The following is a 21,157-nucleotide window of genomic DNA, read 5'->3' on the forward strand; positions in this document are numbered from 1 at the left end:
TGGCTGAGTGTCTTTTTCTGAGCTGTTGTCATGACCGCAGAAGCCAGAAGATTTGGGTTTACTTTCCAGGTGGAATCGTCGAAGCATCAATTGGCTCTTGCTTTCACCTTGTGCTTGTTTTACTCATCGTCATGAATTTACATATCCTGCTTCGTCGTGTTTTCCTTAGTAATTGACACATTTATGATTTAAACATGCACTTTTCAGGCTCACACTGCAGGGCACACTTACTAGGCCACTGGTACGCTCTAATATGCGCATGTGCGTATCACCGATGAGATTCGCTCTGCTCATTCCTACGCTTCCTTTTACATTTTAATATGTGGTGAGATTCATCTTTATTTTTAGAAAACATATTCAAACGTCGTATGAACTCACAGCCGATAACGCAAGTACCGGAGTACCGAACAACAACATTCAGAACACCACATAATTTATATAACCTGTTTGAAAACAAATAGTAAAATTGAGCTCTGTCATGTCTAGAACTTGGGTATTTTCAGTGCCCGATCAGTATTTGTGTTCGAGTCCGGAAACAGGCATGCGAAACTTGTATTCTGTGGGGGTCCAATTCCAGATGACATCGCCAGGTGATTCTATGATCCACTTTCTATATAGTTTACGGTGAATGTTGAATTTGAAACATGTATTACCCCAATTTTTTTCGGAAGGAGGAAGTCCTCGTTACAAAAGAAAAGGTTCTCTATACACACGGCAGTGACGTCCCTTCAAGTGGCTGCGTGCTGACAGAGCTTCGGCAGCTTAATGTAACTGCAGCATGCATACGTGCAATACATAAAATCAGCTTTTATTAGGCCAAGTCAAGAAGGCACAGGAGCACGTGCAGAAGTACACCCCCAGGAAAGGAACACGACCATCTTAGGTACCCAAGCTGGAGAAAATTGGTTCTCAATAAAGTCGGCGTCGTTGATTGCTCAAATTGAACCCAAAGGATGCCAAGTCCTCTCTAAACTATCCTTTTATGTAATGAAGAACACGCTGTTGTCGTAAACCGTTATAAACAGAGCTCACAGACAGACAGCGTGAACTTGCACTCTTTCCATTTTTCTTATCCGGCCTGAAACATTGTTTCACGATAAGGCAGCCTATTAAATGTTGTCAAATTTTACGACACGCTGTCCAAGTCCTACTGTATGTCACGGAAACGAAAAAAAACTAACAGACAAGACACCTTCTGGCATACTTATTTTTATTTAAGATCCTTCTTTTTTTGTAGAATTGTGCAATACAGTGTGTATGGTTGGTAGGCTTGTAAATTGTTAAATTTTTAATCAGCTTCAGACATGGCCCAAACTTTATCTCTTTCTCTTCGGGACAGAGGCCAATGTGTCTAGTGACGACGCGATACAGAGCCCCGTGCTCCAATGCGGCCAGACCTGAGAGGGGCCTGGACCTGCCCTCCTTTATATTCGCCACCACGACGAGATCAATGATCTTCATTCTGATTCTCTTACTCTTGAAAGGCTTTCGCACGCAAGTGCTGTCTTGCAGCTGCCACAACTGCAGCAAGCCGAACACCACTTACGCTCCCAGCATCTGAGTGTTGCCCGCTATAACGCTGCGATTCGTTCCAGTGGCTAGCTAAGCTTAATATACTGTACATACACTGAACGCAGAGAGAATGCCTCTTCCCTCCCCCAGTAAGTTTTCTGAGCCTACAGTGTCAAGCAACTTTTCGTTATCGCACCAGCGGCGTATGTGTTGCTGTCTGGACAACTGCTTCGCAAGCTTTTACAGTGTCTACGAGATTCACAGTTTGAACGTACTTGTCGTCAGATGCCCTCTCGAATGCCTGTTGGGTTCAAAAATTGTCGTCAATGTGTGTCACTGGATTGGCCACACCTCTTCGCTAATAAAATGAGAAATCAAACCCATAGTCAATGAAGCGAACCTGTGAAGTCACTCCACCTGCCACAGTAGTGTTTTTTTTCTCCCCAATTTGCAGTGCCACGGCATTGTAATATGCGTCTCCGGTATGATAAAGTTTGGTGTAGTGGAATGAGCATGCTTTAGAAGTGCTTTTGTTTGCGGTTCTCCCTGTCTTCTTATTTTTGTGCATGATGTTTGTGTTTTTCGCGTGCTAGTTGCTTCACCCTGTGGTCTTCCCATAGTTGTAGCTGGGATGGAATGTGCAGAACCACTAATCCAAAGCTCTGCATATTGGACGCAAGGTCTATCACTGGAAATGCTGGTGCCGCAATCGTATTGACGATTGCTTGGATTGCTTTGACGATGGACGTCTTTGCGTGTCTTAATGGGGTTATATCATAAAAAGTCAACAAAGAATGACACCAACGACAACGTAAGGGAATTACTTCTGCTTAATAAATGAAATAAAGAAACAATAAATTATTGGAAATGAAAGTGGATGAAAAAACAACTTGCCGCAAGTGGGGAACGATCCCACAACCTTCACATGCATGCATGACGACGACGAAAGCGGGAGCACTGGCACGAGCGCGTTCGCGCGGTAGCGCCGAGAGGCGCCAGCGAACTAGCTCTGGAAGAAGAAGACGGCGCTCTAGCCATCGCTGATGATGATAGTTTTTGCAAACTCCGACACCAACGGCACAGGGTCCGCATAAATAACTTCGCTGCAAAAATTAAGGTGGATATCCCTACAGTCCACCACTGTGATCATACATTTCCGACAAATTTCTTATAATTATCACAAACGTTACGAGCCATACCTGTACGGGACACCAAAAACATCTCTATACACATGTACTTCTTGGAAATGCATGCAATATCCAGAATATAGACGCTTTAAAAGTCCTAATGGTCACATTTTTGTGTTCGCTGGAGCATTGTTAACGGAAGACGAGCTGGTAATGTCTTAGGTTTCACTCTATGAGCTCTGTTCCGAGCTCGACAGTGTTGCCACAGTGAAACGTTGCATGTGACACGCGGCTTCTGTCATAATTAAACGATGCAGGGATCATGGGATGGCGGGTCATATCGCAGCGGTGACGGAACAAAGATATTGACGGGCTGACGGACACAAGAAACCATGCTTCTAGCGCTTGACTCACAACGCAATCATAAACTTTGAGCAGCTCAAGATGGCAGCGAAGAATATGCCGCCGATGCCCAACTGTGGCACCACATTAAGTGAAATGATATCGATTTCATATGTTCTGTTTGGTGTTAGGGCTAGATTCCCCTATTTCTGCCCACTCGAGCTGGTTCCTTAGGTTAAGCACACTCTAAAAACTAAGAGAGTGCCGGGCACTCCCTTTGAGGGAGTAGCGGCTTGTCCCATATTTCACTCTCTTTTCGAGAGTAGATCGACCCTCTTTGAGAGAGAGTAGGTCAACTCCTGTTGACAGAGTTTTGTTACTCCGCCGCAAGGGATTGCTAGTACTCTTCTGCAGAGTGATAATACTCTTCCCACAGGGAGTGCTAGTACTCTTCCGCAGAGTGGTAATACTCTCACCGTAGGGGTAACGGCACTCCACCAGACCGAGTACTTCTACTCCCCCAAACAGAGTGCAACTACTCTTCCCAATACCCTCTTAGCGAAGTCCTGGCCACGCATGCAGGCAGGAAATCAGATCAAATTAGGGTCGCTGATACACCGTTCTCTAGGCGGCTCCTCAGACTCAGTGGCCCGATTCCAAGCGGCCTTCAGAATAGGCGTGAGCAATGTCATGCAGGATTTTAAAGTCATTTTTCCTGGCTATTTGCTGCCTACCATGAGTCGTGACGGCTCGTAATCGGCCTATGCGTATGTGTCCTGAACGCCACTGCGGAGAAAAAAAAAAGCAAATTCACATTTAATCCACAAATATCTTCGCATATTTCACAATCAGGAGACACATAATCTAATTAGAACACAATAGTCGAGGGAATCACACACTTATGGAGAACCACATTGCTCTATACATCACGTGGATTCGAACCCACGTACACTCGCATCTATACAATTCAAAGCACACATCCTAACCATTACACCACAAAGCCACCACGCTCAGCCGTGTTGTTTTAGAGCTTATATACATAACAAATGTATTTGAGGAATCGGCTGCGGTGGTTGGAGTTTCTCTGCAGTGTGCTGTGCTGTTGTGTACTGGAATACGTTTGCGTTTGCATCATTTCCATTCCTTGCTACGACTAACGGAGGAATACAACGTAGACGACGACGTGAGAACTATTCACGGCTTGTCGTCACCCCAGGAAAATAACAAATGTGCCGTTCAGCTCACGATCGAGTGCTTTTCCAGTCCATGCATTATATGTTCTCCGAAAATACGTGGATACAAAGTATCGTGCCAACCATCCGCGTATGTGAATTTAAGTCGCGCGTATACTGGTGAGCATTTCTGTTTATTTTTTCCGCCAGTTCCATTCGTATGTGGTCAACTGCGATGCCAGTACCAGGCATTTCGACGTGCCTCACGCTGCCGTGTAGGCGTTCTTTTCAAGTGCATTAGTTTAGAGTTTGGTTCAGTCCGCTGTGAGCTGTTGTCCTGCATTAGCAGCGGATCGTTAGCGTTTTGAAGAGCACGCATTCCAGCATTTGGAGACTGCTTATGCCGATAGCCGCGTCACATGCATTCGCACGCATGTTTAAATGAGTAATGTGTCCACTTGTTACGCGTGCACTGCTCGTATCCTGTGGCAGCGCTCGTTCTAAAAGCTTCGAAGACCATCTACATTCATACGTGTGTTCAATATATATGCACAGGATAGACTTGCCGGCTAGTTGGTTGAGCATTTTAGAAGAAACAGCGCAACACAAGGACGACGCAAAAACATGGACAACACCACGAAGCGCTGGTGTGGTCGATGCTTTTTTTCGTCCTGGTGTTAGCGCTGTTTCTTCTTCCACGATACACGCACACCACAGGTACGCGAAAGTTTAGGAGTATAGGGCGTTAACTTTGTTTTCCCCGTTTCCTCTCAGTGTCAATGGCACAATGCGTTGCCCGAAATAGCGCACGCTTACCCCCATATTCAGAAATGCATCATAACTTGAAGCCCATGCTTGATCTAAATGACGCAAGTCATGAACGCACCAAAAGAAAGGCAGTGAGCGTCTGGGGGACGTTCGCACCAGGCGTCGTTTATATAAAGTCAAGCATGGGCTTTGTATTAGTATACATTTCTGAATACGGGGGTTAGTCATCTACTTCTCACAGAAAATGTCGAAGAAACGCCCACCAAAACCAGGCACATTCGTAAACCTAACTAGGCAATACGAAGCTCCATAGAAAAAGAGTGGTATTAAAAGCTTTCAGTATTTTTCTTTACTCCAAAATGGTTGCGCTCTCGTGGTTTCAATGTACAGAGATGATGCAGCGTTAGCTAAAAAGCATGAATTTCCGAACTCCATGCCAAAATAAGCTTGTAAAATTATTTAGGTGCTAGAAACCAGGGTTTGTAGCGATCCTTGAAAACCCTTTATTTCTAAAATGCCATTTTCAAGGCATTGAAAAGCCTGGAATTTTTAGAAGTACTGGAAAGTCCTTAAATTTGTACACTTGGCTAGACATAGCAGACATTGCCAAGTGTTTTTTTTCCCTTCTGTGACATTCTTCGCATGTCACAGAGAATTGTCTGTGGAGGTAATAGAAGGAAAGCGACATCCTTAAAGTTCAAATTACAAAAGAGCTGCAGATACCAGTTTTAGGCACATGGAACCGGCGACAAATGTACTTGGAGGAGCAGAAGCAGGAAGCTCAACGGTTGAGGCATTCAAAGAAAAGCCGTGATGAGTAAATTGAGAGCTACAGACACAATAAAAGATCACCTTTCTCCGGTGCTGTGTTGTTCCGCGATCTTGAGCGCGCGCGCGCGCGGTGGAGAACTCCGAGTGAAAAAGTGGAGCGCTCGCTACGCGTTCCTTTGAACTGCGGCGGCCTGTTCTCTTAGAAGCAAAACGATGTGTTCTTTGCTCAGCGTTCATGAATGATACATTGCCATGTTCGGGGCCAGCCACCTACAGTTGAAGCAGAAGATCACGCTACGTTTTGTTCTCTATTGCCGCAAGAGTAGAACTACTCTCTCTCTCTGAAGGGGGAGAGTGAAAAGCACATTTCACTCTCTCCTTGGTGAGAGAGTGAACAATGCATTTCACTCTCCTCGACATTTTGCGAGAGTAAAACGACGCTTTGAAGAGTGAACCGGCCGCTTCACTCCTGCGATAGCCTTCCTAGTTTTTAGAGTGCAGTTCGTACAAAATTTAATACACGTAAACAGATATACGAGCAAAGTTAAATATACGGAGTCATCATTCAAGCCCTGGAGAACTTTATGGGACAATTTTCTCGATAACTGTAATTGCCTGCTTGAAAAAAAAAACATTTTTTATTTAAAAACATTCTTTATTGGGTTTCAAATAAGCGATTATTTTTTTTTGCGGTGCAGTGGAATCGTTTATCTTTTTTGGTAGCATGTAAAGATTAATAAAATGTTCTCCGATACTTGATATCTGATAGTAGCAGTCTGAAAGTTTGTAAGAGCAAGTATTATTTCCGAAATGAATGTCATTTATATGAGGAAAGAAGGCAGCTTGAGCTAACTTTGAGCATATTTGTTAAAAGGAAATTGAACTGTGCTAACTGTAGCAATTTTAGCGAGTAATTTTAGTATTACTATTATTTCGTTTATTTTATGGCTTAATTGTTGCCTGCATACCTATTGTTGCCTACTGTTGCCTCGTAGGCAACATTGGCAACATATGAACCGCTGACCAAAAATAGTACCGACATAGCGACATATGGTTTTAAAAAAGTAAAGGAAGTGCGATGATTGCAAATAATATTATATCTCGCAAGCGGTAACCAAAGAGCAACATAAAAATAAAGAACTTCAGTTGTAAGCGTCAATTCTTGTTCGCATTTGTCACACTATTGCGCATGGCATATGAAACCATCGCCCACTAGATATTCTTAAAATCTTGCACTTTGTTTCACTCCACGTTCCAAGCAAGCAAAAAAGAAAACAGGAGTTGCAGCCGTAAATATTTACAGAAGCCCGTGCTTTACTCTTCACCTCGAGCCCCTTTTATTTGCTCATAGCTGAAACTGCATGCCGCTATACTTTGTGCACACAAACCAAAACGTTTGCACAGCAGATTCAACATATCCATCGTATCGTGGAAGTGAGGCACTAGGGTCGAGATCTTTAAAATTTTTAACGCTCTGTTGGAACTGCGTAGTCGCACGCTGACAAGTAGCTTGATGCAGGAGGCGAGCCGGTTATTAATATCCTACCGATCGTACCGAAATACAGTGAGTCCCATGTTGACAGAAAAGAAATGTCACTTTTTTAGATCGAGTAGAGCTCGGCGCATTCGAAATGTGCGTCGCGATTTGTACATTCATGTGTATCGTGAGCAAAGTGATCTACGTGTTTCCAAGCTTTATCGGCAAACAAGTGGTGCAAAGAGGACCGAAACCACTTCGCGACATTGAGGAGGCGGCCCTCCCGCACATGTTGTGCAGCGCTAAAGTCCCTGTCAACAACTATTTTTCTTTATTCTCTGGAATAGAGATTGCGCTGTGAAGTGTTCTGTAAATGGAAAAGTGGAAATAAAGCAATTTTGTAAGGCTGGTAATGCTGGTTGTTATTTTCATAAATCATAAGAGTTCACACATTTAGACCGCCTAGAAGCCGCTATCCCTTCAAACGTCCCAAGTAAATCGCATGGATTAAAGAAAGCAAACAGAAGAAAAAAAAGCTACGGCAGATCCCACGAGATATAGCAAATCATGTTAATGTTGAGCATTTGGTGGCGCAACGCAGATTATTGAATACTCAACGTTTTCACTTTGTATGTAAATCACTTGTTCATTGCCCTAGTCGTTGCTCGTGTCTACGTTCGTGTTTTTGTGGCAGCTGGCGACTATAAAGCACCCCGACAATGAGCCAGGTACACGTTTTAAGCGATGCTTGAAATGTGAGAATGCCCAATTTTGGTTCAGTGGACTCGAATTGGTATCAGTTACAACGCTGTTAGCGCTTGTTAATAGTTCTTAGAACAAAGAAACGCACAACATGAGAAAAGGCTCACAGCACACAGCGCTGAGTCCTGTGAGCCTTTTCTCGTGTTGTGCGTTTTTTTTGCGCTAAGAACTATTAACATGCAATACGAACTCGCCCACCAGTTTGTTTTGTTGAAGTGTTAGTGCTGTCGCAGTTCCAAAAGTGTGACTTTACTAATGTGAAAACTGACGACTAACTCGATGAGCAGCTTCTCGGGACATTGTGTTTTCATCCCAATTTGTATCTGTATTTTTCTTTCCACCTCATTACTTTTCTTTTGCTTTCCTCTCGCCATTTATTTGTTTAATTATTTTATTTCGTGAGTAGTACTGTTAGCGCGATACTTATATGTGAAGCTACATTGCTTGAATAAATTTCACCAGTTCAATGTTAGTGCTTTGTATGGTACTTGTGCGGCTTCCTTTCATCATAAGTAGCTCTTCGCGCTACGTAATCAGTACCTAGTTGCCCGGTCTACTATTCTCCTCGAAAACGAAGGGTTCAGGGTATAATGTCTATATCCTTCATTGCTATTGTTTTTATAACGTCGTAGACAGAAACAGTATGACTGAAATTAGTTAACCAGTGGTCTGTTATTTTTGCACGAAGAGAAAGGCAACATATATTGGAGCTTCGTACTAAACAATGTCTAGTTTGCAGCCATTTTTGAATGCGAAGCTTCCTTTGCCTCTTATTTCGACTTTTCCACTGCTGCTGCCGCTGCTGCCGCTGCTGCTGCTGCTGCTACCGCTGCTACTGCTTCTTCTTGTTCTTCTCCTTCTTCTTCTTCTCCTCCTTCTTCTTCTTCCAGTTCTTCTTGTTCTTCCTCCTCCTCTTCTTCTTCTTCTTCCTCTTCGTCGTCTTCTTCTTCTTCCGTTTGCACGGCGCGTGGGGAGCTTCAGCGCGTGCAGATACATTGAGGAAAGGCGACACATGAAGGTCGTTTGGACGTTTGCACCACGTCAAATGTGCTCGATACCCCCTAGAGCTCCCTGGGCGTGGCCACAATACCCACTCGACTGCTAGAATGATCGGTGACACCCTGCAAAAGCATTGCAGAAAGAGCAGCGCTTAGCTTTTTTTACTAACGTGGAACCGTGCAGAGGTGAGGTGGATAGAATGGTAGAGAGGAGGTAAGGAAGAGGAGGCAGAGAATGGGTAGAACCAACGCAGCCGCGAAAAGAATGAATAGCAGCCTTGGCTCGCAACTCTCATATATGGGGGCCTGGTGGGAGAGAGAAAATGCGACGTGAGAAGACGAGGAATCGCTACTACTAGACACGCAAGCTGTTGTGCACAAACTAGTTGAATTTAAGGTCAAGGTACGGTATGGTGCGTTCCTGATATTTCTCACAAATAAACACCATTGTCGAGTGTATAACTGACGCACGGCGAGCAGACTTGGAGCCACATAACAGCACCGTACCATCTCGGCGTCGCACGTTATTTGAACATTTCTGTGCCCACTGGGCTAGCACTGCGGCTAATTGAAGTTGCATTAAACGAGGTTGCAGGTTCAATGTCGATCCTGGAAACCACATTTCCGTGGGGGCGAAATACAAAGATGCTCCTGTATTTAGATTTAGGGACTCGTAATGGGGTCAAAATCATTCCGTAAACCTACCACTATGGCGCACATCATAATTTAATTGTAGAACGTACATCCCCATTATCAAATGAAATTTTAACAATTCTGCCCCGATGCCATGTGCCATGTCAGGGAATGACAATACTAACCTTCTTGGAGGTTATGGACAATAGCACGCAACAACGTCTCATGCAAACACGTCTGCTAAGTGGTCTGTATATTACGCAGACAAACAGCATCGGTGTGCGTAAAGTAACACTTAGCACCAGGTCACCACTTTCATATTGCCCTAAACGCTGAAGAAATGGAGCATGCTCCGTCAACATCACCGCTAATTTTCATCAGTCAAAGCAAACATTACAGAAAGCTTCACTTAAGTCGATTCCCACCGTCCGTATGATCCGCATAATATCTTAAAAGGAAAAGTTTCCGAATATAATTTAGAAAAATTTGTTATTCCCAAATCAGAAAAATCAAGCTGACACAATAAAGTAGGCCCCGATATTGAAGCGCTACAGGATAAGGACAGTAGTATAGGACCATTTACATCCACTACAGCAGTGGAAAGTGCATTTCGGAAACTGCCTACAAATGTACTGAAGAGTGAATTGGGCTTCCAAGACTAAGTAATTTCAATGACTTCCTTACGAAATGCATCAAGGACTTGCGCTGCATCTCCGAAAATATAAGTACAGCCAAAAGGAAATGCACTATACAGAACCGCGTCAAATACATACATACATACATACATACATACATACATACATACATACATACATACATACATACATACATACATACATACATGCATACATACATACATACATACATACATACATACATACATACATACATACATACATACATACATACATACATACATACATTACATACATACATACATACATACATACATACATACATACATACATACATACATACATACATACATACATACATACATACATACATACATACATACATAGTTGAAGAAACTAAGGCGCACTCTGACAAAAATTGCACGTTTAATGGTTTAACGTTTCGGCCGTGGCACGGCCGTCGTCTGACAGGGGCTGTGCCATGGTCGAAACGTTAAACCAATAAACATGCAATTTTCGTAAGCGTGCTCCTTCGTTTCTTCAACTACCTATGCACCGGACCTACAGAACTTATCATTGGATATATATATATATATATATATATATATATATATATACACATACCGCACCGTGTTTCGCCGCATTCATTTGGAGCTCGTGTTGCTCACTATGCCGCGTAATAACCTCCTTTCCTGTGGAAGATGGCTGTACGGATCTAGTTGACATTTTTTATTAGGCCAGTGGTGTCAGCACCTCGGTAGATTCCTTTCACATTTGCTAAGAATGGCGGAATGTTCAAAATATTATCGCAGGGCAGAGCTGTGGAAAGGCTGACCACTCACATATTTCGCCCCAGCTTTCTCCCGTGCGCTGTTACAGAACTCATTATCATAGGAAGTCCGCGCTTGACTTTGAAAGCAACACATATTCCTGCTGTAACGATTCGGTGAGGAACATACAAAGTAATTGGGGCATCTCATCGTGATCTGCGTCTATTGCTTGAATTCTCTTCTATCTTCAGTAGCACGCTAGGCATACAGTCAGGCAAACGTATCCGGGATACATTTGAAAGGTCCTCCTCTCTCATATCTCTCGGTGAGGAAGTTCATTCTAATGCGAATTATGTTTCGATAGTTTTGCTATGATCGCTACGCGCTCTAGTAAACATTACCTACGTGCTAACGTTGTCAAGCTGTTTCTGGATTACAGTACAAAAAATTGAATTTTTCACCACTAGTCGCGCAGTGGCTTTTTTACACAGCACGACTAGCGGTGAAGCTTACATGCGTAAACGAAAATAATTAACAGTTGTCTTCTCCAGCTACACGTACTAAACAACGCTCTCTCAAATGCTCCACTCATTTACAGGCTCCTTGTCTGCGTTTAATGATGTCGTATAAAAGAAAAGAAGAAAGAAGGGCGATTCTGGTACCCTTAGGCGACCGGAAGCGCAAGAGGCACTTCGGTCACTAATGACGCTCACGTTTACGTCAAAGTTTCGAAAAAGATTCCCAATGAAAAAGAGTCGAGGAGTCGTCTCATTATAAAAGTTGCAGGGGCTAGCTTGTGTAACTATCGTTAAGTTATCTTTTTTTACCAAATTGGCTTAATCTTCTATCTGAGTTGGTATGAAGTCATGAAGAATTTTCTTGCACAATTTTTTTTTCTGGAATACGAACATTACCACGCCCTTCAGATTCGCGTCTCTGCTCTCCTAACACCGGCGAAAAACTTTAGAAACTTGAGTTTTGCAATATTTTCTGCAATATTGAAAAAAATATATACTCTGTTTGCTCTCACAAAAATCTAGGCAAGGCAAAGATTCGTTTAAAGGCAAGTCCGTTAGGCCTGACGTGGCCTCACGCCAAGCGGGAAATGTCAAGGATATAGTAGCCAACACAATATATATCAGTGATACATAAAAAAGACAAACTATAGTTGAAAGAATGTCTCTATACATTTGCAGTAATGAAACTAAAAAGATACACAAGCCTGCATTTCTATAACCTGTAGTACCATACAAGTGAACAGCTTATTTGATTGTGCGATATAAAAATTTTGTAATTATCACAATGCTTTACCTAAATTTCAAGCATACCGCAGCTAAAAGCACTGGGTCATAACTAATTATTCATATGTAAATAACACTGTTCCCTGGAAGCTTCCTATCATTTCCTTTCAAACTCAGTTACTATTTTTTCACGAATAACTTCTGCTAAGTTCTAGACACTGAAATAATAACAGATTGTATTTATGTTTAACTTGTCTAAGGCGCTCGATAAGTTAGTCTTGGCTTACAAGTTTTTCAACTTAGTCACTTTAACATTGAACGCGGTGTTCTTCACTCAAATAAAGCTTTCCTATCTGCGGTACTCGGTTCCTTATGGATAATAATTTAGAATCAATGGTAGTATACGTATTTTTGAGATCAGCAGACCTCTGCACTAGGACACTTGTTCATTCGCGATCTTCCTAATGACCTAGCAATTACCATTTCCTCTAGCATCTTCTGATTTTCTGACGATTGCTTAATATATCGTGAAGTAATTACCGATGATGATGTTGCTTGTTGCGAGCTCGATTTCACCTCACTAACGTCGCTACTTGGCGTGATCCTTGGAAAAAAGAAGAATTTAGATCACTCCACTTGGACAATTGTTCATTCGCGATCTTCCTAATTACCTAGCAATTATCATTTCCTCTAACATGTTCTGGTTTTCTGACGACTGCTCAATATATCGTAAAGTTATTACGGGTCATAATGTTGCTTGTTGCGAGCTTGATTTCACCTCACTAACGTCGCTACTTGGCGTGATCCTTAGAAAATAGAAGTGTTTACAAATACAAAACTATGCTTGTTTGATGTTGCTTAATAAACCGCAGCGATGGCGTAGAGGTAGAGCATCCGATTCGCGTGCAGAAGGACCGTGGTTAAAATCCCAGTGATGCGGAATTTTCCACTGGATTAAAAAAAGGGGAAAAAATCCGCGGGTTGATAAAATCGTATAAACATGCCTGGAGTGCGGCCTGACCCCGGTGATGAGAACCGGTCACACATTCCCTCACCAAAGCAAGATTGATCACCCTGGTGCAGTACTTAGCCACAACCTTTTATATGAATACAACAATCAAACCCCAGCCCTAAGCACCCAGCAGCTGCGAAGCAACTGACCACGGCGGGGGTTATACTTGTGACGCAGCAGAGGGCGCTAACAATCTCTGGATCTGCACGGGCCGTCATTGGAATCTCAAACTGGCAACATTTAACGCTAGAACGTTATCTAGTCAGGCGAGTCTAGCAGTGCTATTGGAGGAATTAGCGGGCACTAAATGGGATATAATAGGGCACAGAGAGGTTAGAAGAACAAATGAAGCATATACAGTGCTAAAAAGCGGACACAACTTGTTCTACCGGAGCTTAGCGGAGAGACGAGGACTAGGAGTCGGATTCCTGATAAATGAGGATATACCTGGTAACTTACAGGAATTCTATAGCGTTAACGAAAGGGTGGCAGATCTTGTGAAACTTAATAAGAGGGAGAAATTGAACGTCGAACAGGTGTACGCGCCTACATCCAATCATGATGACCAGCAATTCGAAAGCTTCTATGAAGACGTGGAATCAGCGATGGGTAAAGTCAAAAGAAAATACACTATACTGATGGGCGCCTTCAATGCCAGGGTAGGTAAGAAGCAGGCTGGAGACAAATCAGTCTCCAGCCTGTATATGCCATAGGTTGTAGGAACAGCAGGGGAGAATTATTAGTTGTGCTTGCAGAGCAGAATACTTTGCGAATAATGAATACCTTCTTCCGCAAGTGGGATAACCGAAAGTGGACGTGGAGGAGCCCGAAGGGCGAGACTAGAAGTGAAATAGACCACATACTCTGCCCTAACTCTGGCATCATATAAGATAAGACGTTCTCGGCAATGTGTGCTGCAGTAACCATATGATGGTAACATCTCGAATTAGCCTAGACTTGAGTAGGAAACGAAAGAAACTGGTACATAAGAAGCCGATCAATTAGTTAACGGTAAGAGGGAAAATAGAGGAATTCCGGATCAAACTACAGAACAGGTATTTGGCTTTAACTCAGGAAGAGAACCTTAGTGTTGAACGACAATACTATGGGCATCACTAAGAAGTGAGCAATAGAAGCCGGTGGTAACTCTGTTAGACAGGGTACCACTAAGCTATCAAAGGAGACGAAAGATCCGATCAAGAAACGCCAATGTATGAAAGCCTCTAACCCTACAGCTAGAATAAAACTCGCAGAACTTTCCAAGTTAATCAACAAGCCTAAGACAGCTGACATAAGGAAGTATAATATGGATAGAATTGAACAAGCTCTTAGGAGCGTGGAAGCCTAAAAGCAGTGAAGAAAAAACTAGGCATTGGCAAGAATCAGATGTATGCATTACGAGACAAAGCCGGCAATATTATGAGTAAAATGGATGAAATAGTTCAAGTGGCTGAGGAGTTCTATAGAGATTTATGCAGCACCAGTGGCACCCACGACGATAATGGAAGAAGAAATAGTTTAGAGCAATTTCATATCCCACAAGTAACGCAGGAAAAAGTAAAGAAAGCCTTGGGAGCTATGCAAAGGGGGAAGGCACCTGGGGAGGATCAGGTAGCAGCAGATTTTTTGAAAGATGGTGGGCAGATTGTTCAAGCAAAACTGGCCACCCTGTAAAAAGAATGCCTCGTCCCCTCGACCGTACCGTAATCTTGTAAGAACGCCACCGTAATCTTAATCCATAAGAACGAGGACACGAAGCACTTCTAAAATATAGACCGATTATCTTACTGTCCGTTGCCTACAAAGTATTTACTAAGGTAATCGCAAATAGAATCAGGAACACCTAGGACTCCTGTCAACCAAAGGGCTAGGCAGGATTTCGTAATGGCTACTCAACCACAGACCATATTCACACTATCAATCACGTGATAGAGAAATGTGCGGAAAATAACTAATGCTTATATATAGCTTTCATTGATTACTAGAAAGCGCTTGCTAATGCTTATATATAGCTTTCGTTGATTACTAGAAAGCGCTTGATTCAGTCAAAACCTCAGCAGTTATGCAGGCATTACGGAATCAAAGTGTAGACGAGCCGTATGTAAAAAAGCTGAAATCTATAGCAGCTCCACAGCGACCGTAGTCCTTCATAAAGAAAGCAACAAGGTTCCAATAAAAAAGGGCGTCAGGCAGGGAGATACGATCTCTCCAATGCGATTCACAGCGTGTTTACAGGAGGTATTCAGAGACCTGGATTGGGAAGAATTGGGGATAAGAGGTAAGGGAGAATACCTTAGTAACTTTCAATTCGCCGATGATATTGCCTGGCTTAGTAACTCAGGGGACCAATTGCAATGCATGCTCAGTGATCTGAACAGGCAATGCAGAAGGCTGGGTATAAAATTAATCTGCAGGAAACTAAAGTAATGTTTAACAGTCTTGGAAGAGAACAGCAGTTTCCGATAGGTAGCGAGGCACTGGAAGTGGAAAGAGAATACATCTACTTAGAACCGGTAGTGACCGCGAATTCAGATCATGAGACTGAAATAATCAGCAGAATAACAATGTGCTAGGGTGCGTTTCGCAGGCATTCTCAGATCATGAACAGCAATTTGTCATTATCCCTCAAGAGAAAAGTTTATAACAGCTGTTTCTTACTAGTACTCACCTACGGGGCAGAAACCTGGAGGCTTACGAAAGGGTTTTACTCAAATTAGGACGGCGCAACGAGCCGTGGAAAGAGGAATGGTGGCTGTAACGTTAAGGGTTAATGATACGCGAGTTAATCACATCTTAGTTGAAACCAAGAAAAATAAATGGGCATGGGTATGGCATTTAATGAGGAGGGAAGATAACCGATGGTCATTAAGGGCCATGGACTGGATTCCAAGAGAAGGGAAGCGTAGCAGGGGGGGCAGAAAGTTAGGTGGACGGATGAGATAAAGAAGTTTTCAAGGACAACACGGCCGCAATTAGCACATGACTGGGGTAGTTGGAGAAGTATGGGCGAGGCCTTGGCCCTGCAGTGGGCGTAGCCAGGCTGATGATGATGATGACGATACATAATAAACTGTATATAGCACTTCCCGAGGAACACCACGCTGTAACCTGTTTTGTGTAGTTAATAGCCTGAAGTTAGCAACTTATCTAGGAAACGTCTTGTTCAAAACATTGAGATGAAATGTCATAAAAACTGGGATAGTTCTCAAAAATCGTTTTCGTTGCTTCATGTCTTACGAAAGTTACTTTATACTACATATATCGTGATACCACCGCGGGATCGAATCCCGGCAACGGCGGCCGCATTTCAATGGGGGCGAAATGCGAAAACACCCGTGTACTTAGATTTAGGTGCACGTTAAAGAACCCCAGGTGGACAAAATTTCCAGAGTCCCCAACTACGGCGTGCCTTATAATCAGACAGTGGTTTTGGCACGTAAAACCCCATTATCTCTCGTGGTACCACAATATATGTGTCAACACTCTGCGATCCTGGCGACGCTTCACCAAAGAACACACTGGAGGCAGTCTAGAATCACGCAGTTCCTTTAAGATATCGAACTACTACCACACGGCAGCTGCTACTCAGGGAACATAGAATGTCAGTATTATGCTTCCGACGCGTCTTGACAGAACTCACATTTGTATTCTTCGCAAAATTTTCTATCATAATGACAACCTTCGTAAGCATTTCAGCCTTCCAGCACCATGTAGCACCAGCACCATTTTGTAGAGCTGATCATAAAAAATGTCTGTGTTCCTCATTGATATACTTAAACATACTGGAATAATGTTCTAACCAGACTCGCATGTATTCTTCTCTCGGGCCAACGCCAACTATAATTGAGTTGACTCGTGCGTGTGCTACGTTGCAGAGAAACAATGAGAGCACATGCGTGCGCGCTCAGTTTCTATTCAGCCATACAATTTTTTAGAGCGCAGCTTTTAGGCGTCCGTTCCTGCGGTGAGCGTGGGCGGCGGCGACGGCAGTGGCAGCGGCGGCGACACCGAGCGAACGGGCAAAGCGAAAGATGAAAGAGCGAACGCGGAGCGGTAGATGAAAGGCGCGATCCGCGCACGGCGGAGACCAATGAGAGTGTCGTGAGCGCGGGAACTGGTGTCAGGCGGACAAGCCCGACCGCGCGTTTCGTACAATAGTCTGCTCGCGTCAGCTCTCGCTCACGCTCGTTTGGTTTGCTTGGTTTCGCATCGTTCGCGCTTGCTTCCATTGTCATGGCTTGCGATTTTCATAATCTGGGGCGCTATTCTGGACATTCCGCCATTGTCTTCGGTGCGTGACGTAGGCGCGACGCAAACAAAATGGCGCTGGTGGCCCGGTTTTGCTTACGTAACGTGACGCTAACTTGACGTTTCGCCTAAGAAACTGGAATGAAGGCACTGAATGTAGCCTTATCAGTAAAGCAAAATAGTTTTCCTCCGCAGTAAAAATAAAGCAGCTATCTCAAAGCATATGATTATTCGGTCGAAAACGCTTTTCGCTTCCGTCGTCTGCTGCGTACAAGACGTCGTCTGCTTCAATAGCTAGGATGCCTGTCCCCTGAAAATGGAATGAGTCATCGCATGTTGGCGCCAACTCGATTGTTTTCTTGCTTGAGACAACATACGCGACCTACCAGTGGTGATGCGCGCACATTTTAGGCCACGTTATCGTTATCTTGTGAAACGCAAGAAACTCAGTCCGACTCGGCTGGCTGAGAAACGGCCGAATTTCACCGATAGCGTTGCGCGCGCCAGAGATATTCACTAGCGCGACGCAAGTGCCGGCGCTGCCATCTCTTGTTCATTTCGCTGGTTCTCGCACCGCGGGAGGAAACTTCAAGGCGCCGCCTTGCGTACATTTCTTTTTATAAATTATAAATAGCCCATTGTCATAACTTTTGATTGTGCAAAAAGGCATTAATCTTGATTACAATACAAATGCAGCAGTGAAAAGGGGACAAGATTGACGAAAGTTTGCTATGTTCAACCAATATTATTTCGTATAAACGCGTTCTTTTAAAAAATGATGGCCCCAACCACAAATGCCAACACCACCCGAGAGCTATGCAAATACTATGAGCACGCGTTATGAACAAAAGATTTTCGTGGCGCCAAACGACGGCGAAAATGTGGCGATACGCATTTTCTCGGCTGCCATTGCATATGTCTGCTCATTAGCATAATTCGCGCGGCTCGTCGCAGCAAAAATTATGACGGAAAATCTCAGCAATGGCGGCCCAGCGCAACGTCACGCATCGCCAAAATGACGCTTACGAAACAGCCCTACCTCTGACGCACATCACGAGATATTCCTTCAGCCAATCAGAAAGCTGGCATGGCGCATATCTTGAATCGCCACCACATATTCGCGCAATTGCACATGCATTGCACTGGTTGTGCATGCTACCGCTCACATCCTTTTTGAAGCGCTAACATCGCAATATAGCTGCCAAGGACCCAAAAGATGTATTAGTCCATAAAATTTGCAGCTCTACGTCACGTTTCGTCATCTTCATGAAAACGCAAAATTGCATTTTGCAATACTTCCGCTTCCCGGCACAAATTTTAAAGCATGTGACCTCTCGACAGCCAATCAGATAGTAAACATGGCGGATAATGGCGGCCGTGCAGCCGCCATGCGTGTCCAGAATAGCACCCCTGATCGTATGCCCGACGCCAATTGTTTAGTAGTTCCTGGAAGCCACGTGAGCGCCAGCGATTACACTGGAACATTCGACGAGTCATGTATAAAGCCGAACGCCATTCATCTCGCCTCTATCGTCGTGCTTTAGTGTTGTTTGTTCTACTCGGCACAAGCTCGCCTAATAAAGAGGCAAATTTATAACCCAAAGTTTCGTCACTGCGTCGTTCTTCCCTGTCACTACCGCGTGACAATAGAATCATAATACAATATAGCGTTTGCCAGTTCTGTTTGAGCAATGAGCGACGCAACCGGTGGAAGTGCTTCGTCTGCCGCAGCTGTAAAACTAGCTGCCCGAGAAGAGGCTGATCGCCGTTGCTGAGAGGACGCTGTCGTTCAGAATCGAATTCTTTGCCACAATGTATTAGCCCCGAGAACGAACGCGAGCGGCGCTGCGAGCGCCGCTCGCGTGACGTCAGGGCACGGACTCGCGCCTGTCGTCTGCTACAGTTCGGGCGTTTTCCGGGCGCTTTCTGCGGTGTTTTCGTTTGTTCGCCCTCGTTCTCTCTGCTTGTATACTTATGGTGGTCGTCTCAAATATATTTTTACGACGTCTTCCTTTGCGAACATTTTATCAAAGAGCTAATTTCTTAGACAACAATGCAGCTCTCGAAGGCAACGCTACAGCGCCAGCCGAAGCGACGCAGACCAGCCCATTGCGGGTTTTTCATACGCGGATCGACAATCGCAAAAGCATAGCCTATAGGAATCCAGTTATGATACCATACCTGCCGCGGTGGAACAAGTATGTCACAAAGCTGGCTATATATGACTTCTACAGCAGTTACGTTGATTTTATTCCGCTAAAACAGGTTTGCTCACGACGAGTAGTTCATGGTATAATATCGAATTTTTGCATTTCCTCACAGAAACGCTCGGCAGTAGCACGGGGACTTAACTAATACTGGAGCTTAGATTCTACACGCCTCACTTGCTTCTTTAACTGCTTGTCAACATTAGGCGGTTCTTCACGTGTTTATTTTTTTTAAGCGGCGGAAATTTGAAGTAAAGTTGATGAAGGCTTACAGCTATTTACAGAGTACAAATAGGAATGTACCAATATATATTCCCTTTTCCGTGCTACACGTTCAACTCACCTCTTTAGAGCGCGTTTGCTAATGATTAATAATGCATGTTATGTTCCCCTTTTTTTTGTCTATGTTACCAAGTGTATATCATTTATTTATTTCAATGCCGCAGCGTGTTTTGCATTGTTATCGTGAAAATATTTCACTGTGCTTTCATATATTGTATAACTGCAATGTTTTATGGCCACTATATAAATGTAATTTATATGGCGCTTGATGTGTTACCCCATGCAGCCATATTGTACCTAAGAGGGTGAGGTTACCTCAAGCCGCGTCTGTGCGGCTTTTTTCCCTCATCCACCTCCATTTACCACTCCTATGTACATGTGTGTGTGTAAATGGAACTTAATTTAGCCTGCAAGGTTCTATTTTATGTACCGACGACGCGAATAGTTATCCGTTTGTATAATTGAATAACGCTGGATCGAGACATGGTGAGACAGAAAGTGCTTGAATTTTCCTTTTGTAGGCAATCTAAGCTGCGTAGTAGTAGCTCGAGAATACTTTAGCCATTCCAGTTGGCGCTGTAAAAAAATGCTTTATGGGTTTAATTCGAAGTTGAAGTGAACTGATGGGTTTCGCGAACATAGCGTGCCTCGCCATACGGACAGTCGATTGCTACCGTTACGTGATCAGGGGTGTGCCATATTGTCGATAAAGGCTACTGAGGGCCACTATGATACATTTCATCACTTGCAATTGAGTGGCTCTCGATCTAAACAACGAAACTTTGCTCTCAGGGGATTGCTACTATGGTGTTTGTGAATTAACTATGTAAATACTCTACATGACGCGCCGTCGTGTTAGCAGCCATGAGCAATTCGTTTTTTGGAGGCCTGTTTCAGAGGGGGATGAAAGTAGCAGCAAACATTTTCATAAGAAATGCGCGCCTAACCATTTTTTTACGCATTAATGAATGGCCATATTTGAATAGAACAACACACCAGAGTAATAAGAATCATGATGACAGCTTCGCTGGGCAATGTCTTTCTAACATCGGATAACATGTTGACGCCAATTACCAAATTTTTCTTCCTCGTAAAATGCAATACCTCTCATAGCTAAATACTAAAGGAATGTTAAGTGTTTAGCGAAGCATCATACACAACTTCGCGCGTTGAATTTGCAGATATTCTTTTTTAGTCAAA

This window comes from Dermacentor albipictus, unplaced genomic scaffold (genome assembly GCF_038994185.2).
Source record: "Dermacentor albipictus isolate Rhodes 1998 colony unplaced genomic scaffold, USDA_Dalb.pri_finalv2 scaffold_25, whole genome shotgun sequence".
In the NCBI taxonomy this organism is placed as follows: domain Eukaryota; kingdom Metazoa; phylum Arthropoda; class Arachnida; order Ixodida; family Ixodidae; genus Dermacentor; species Dermacentor albipictus.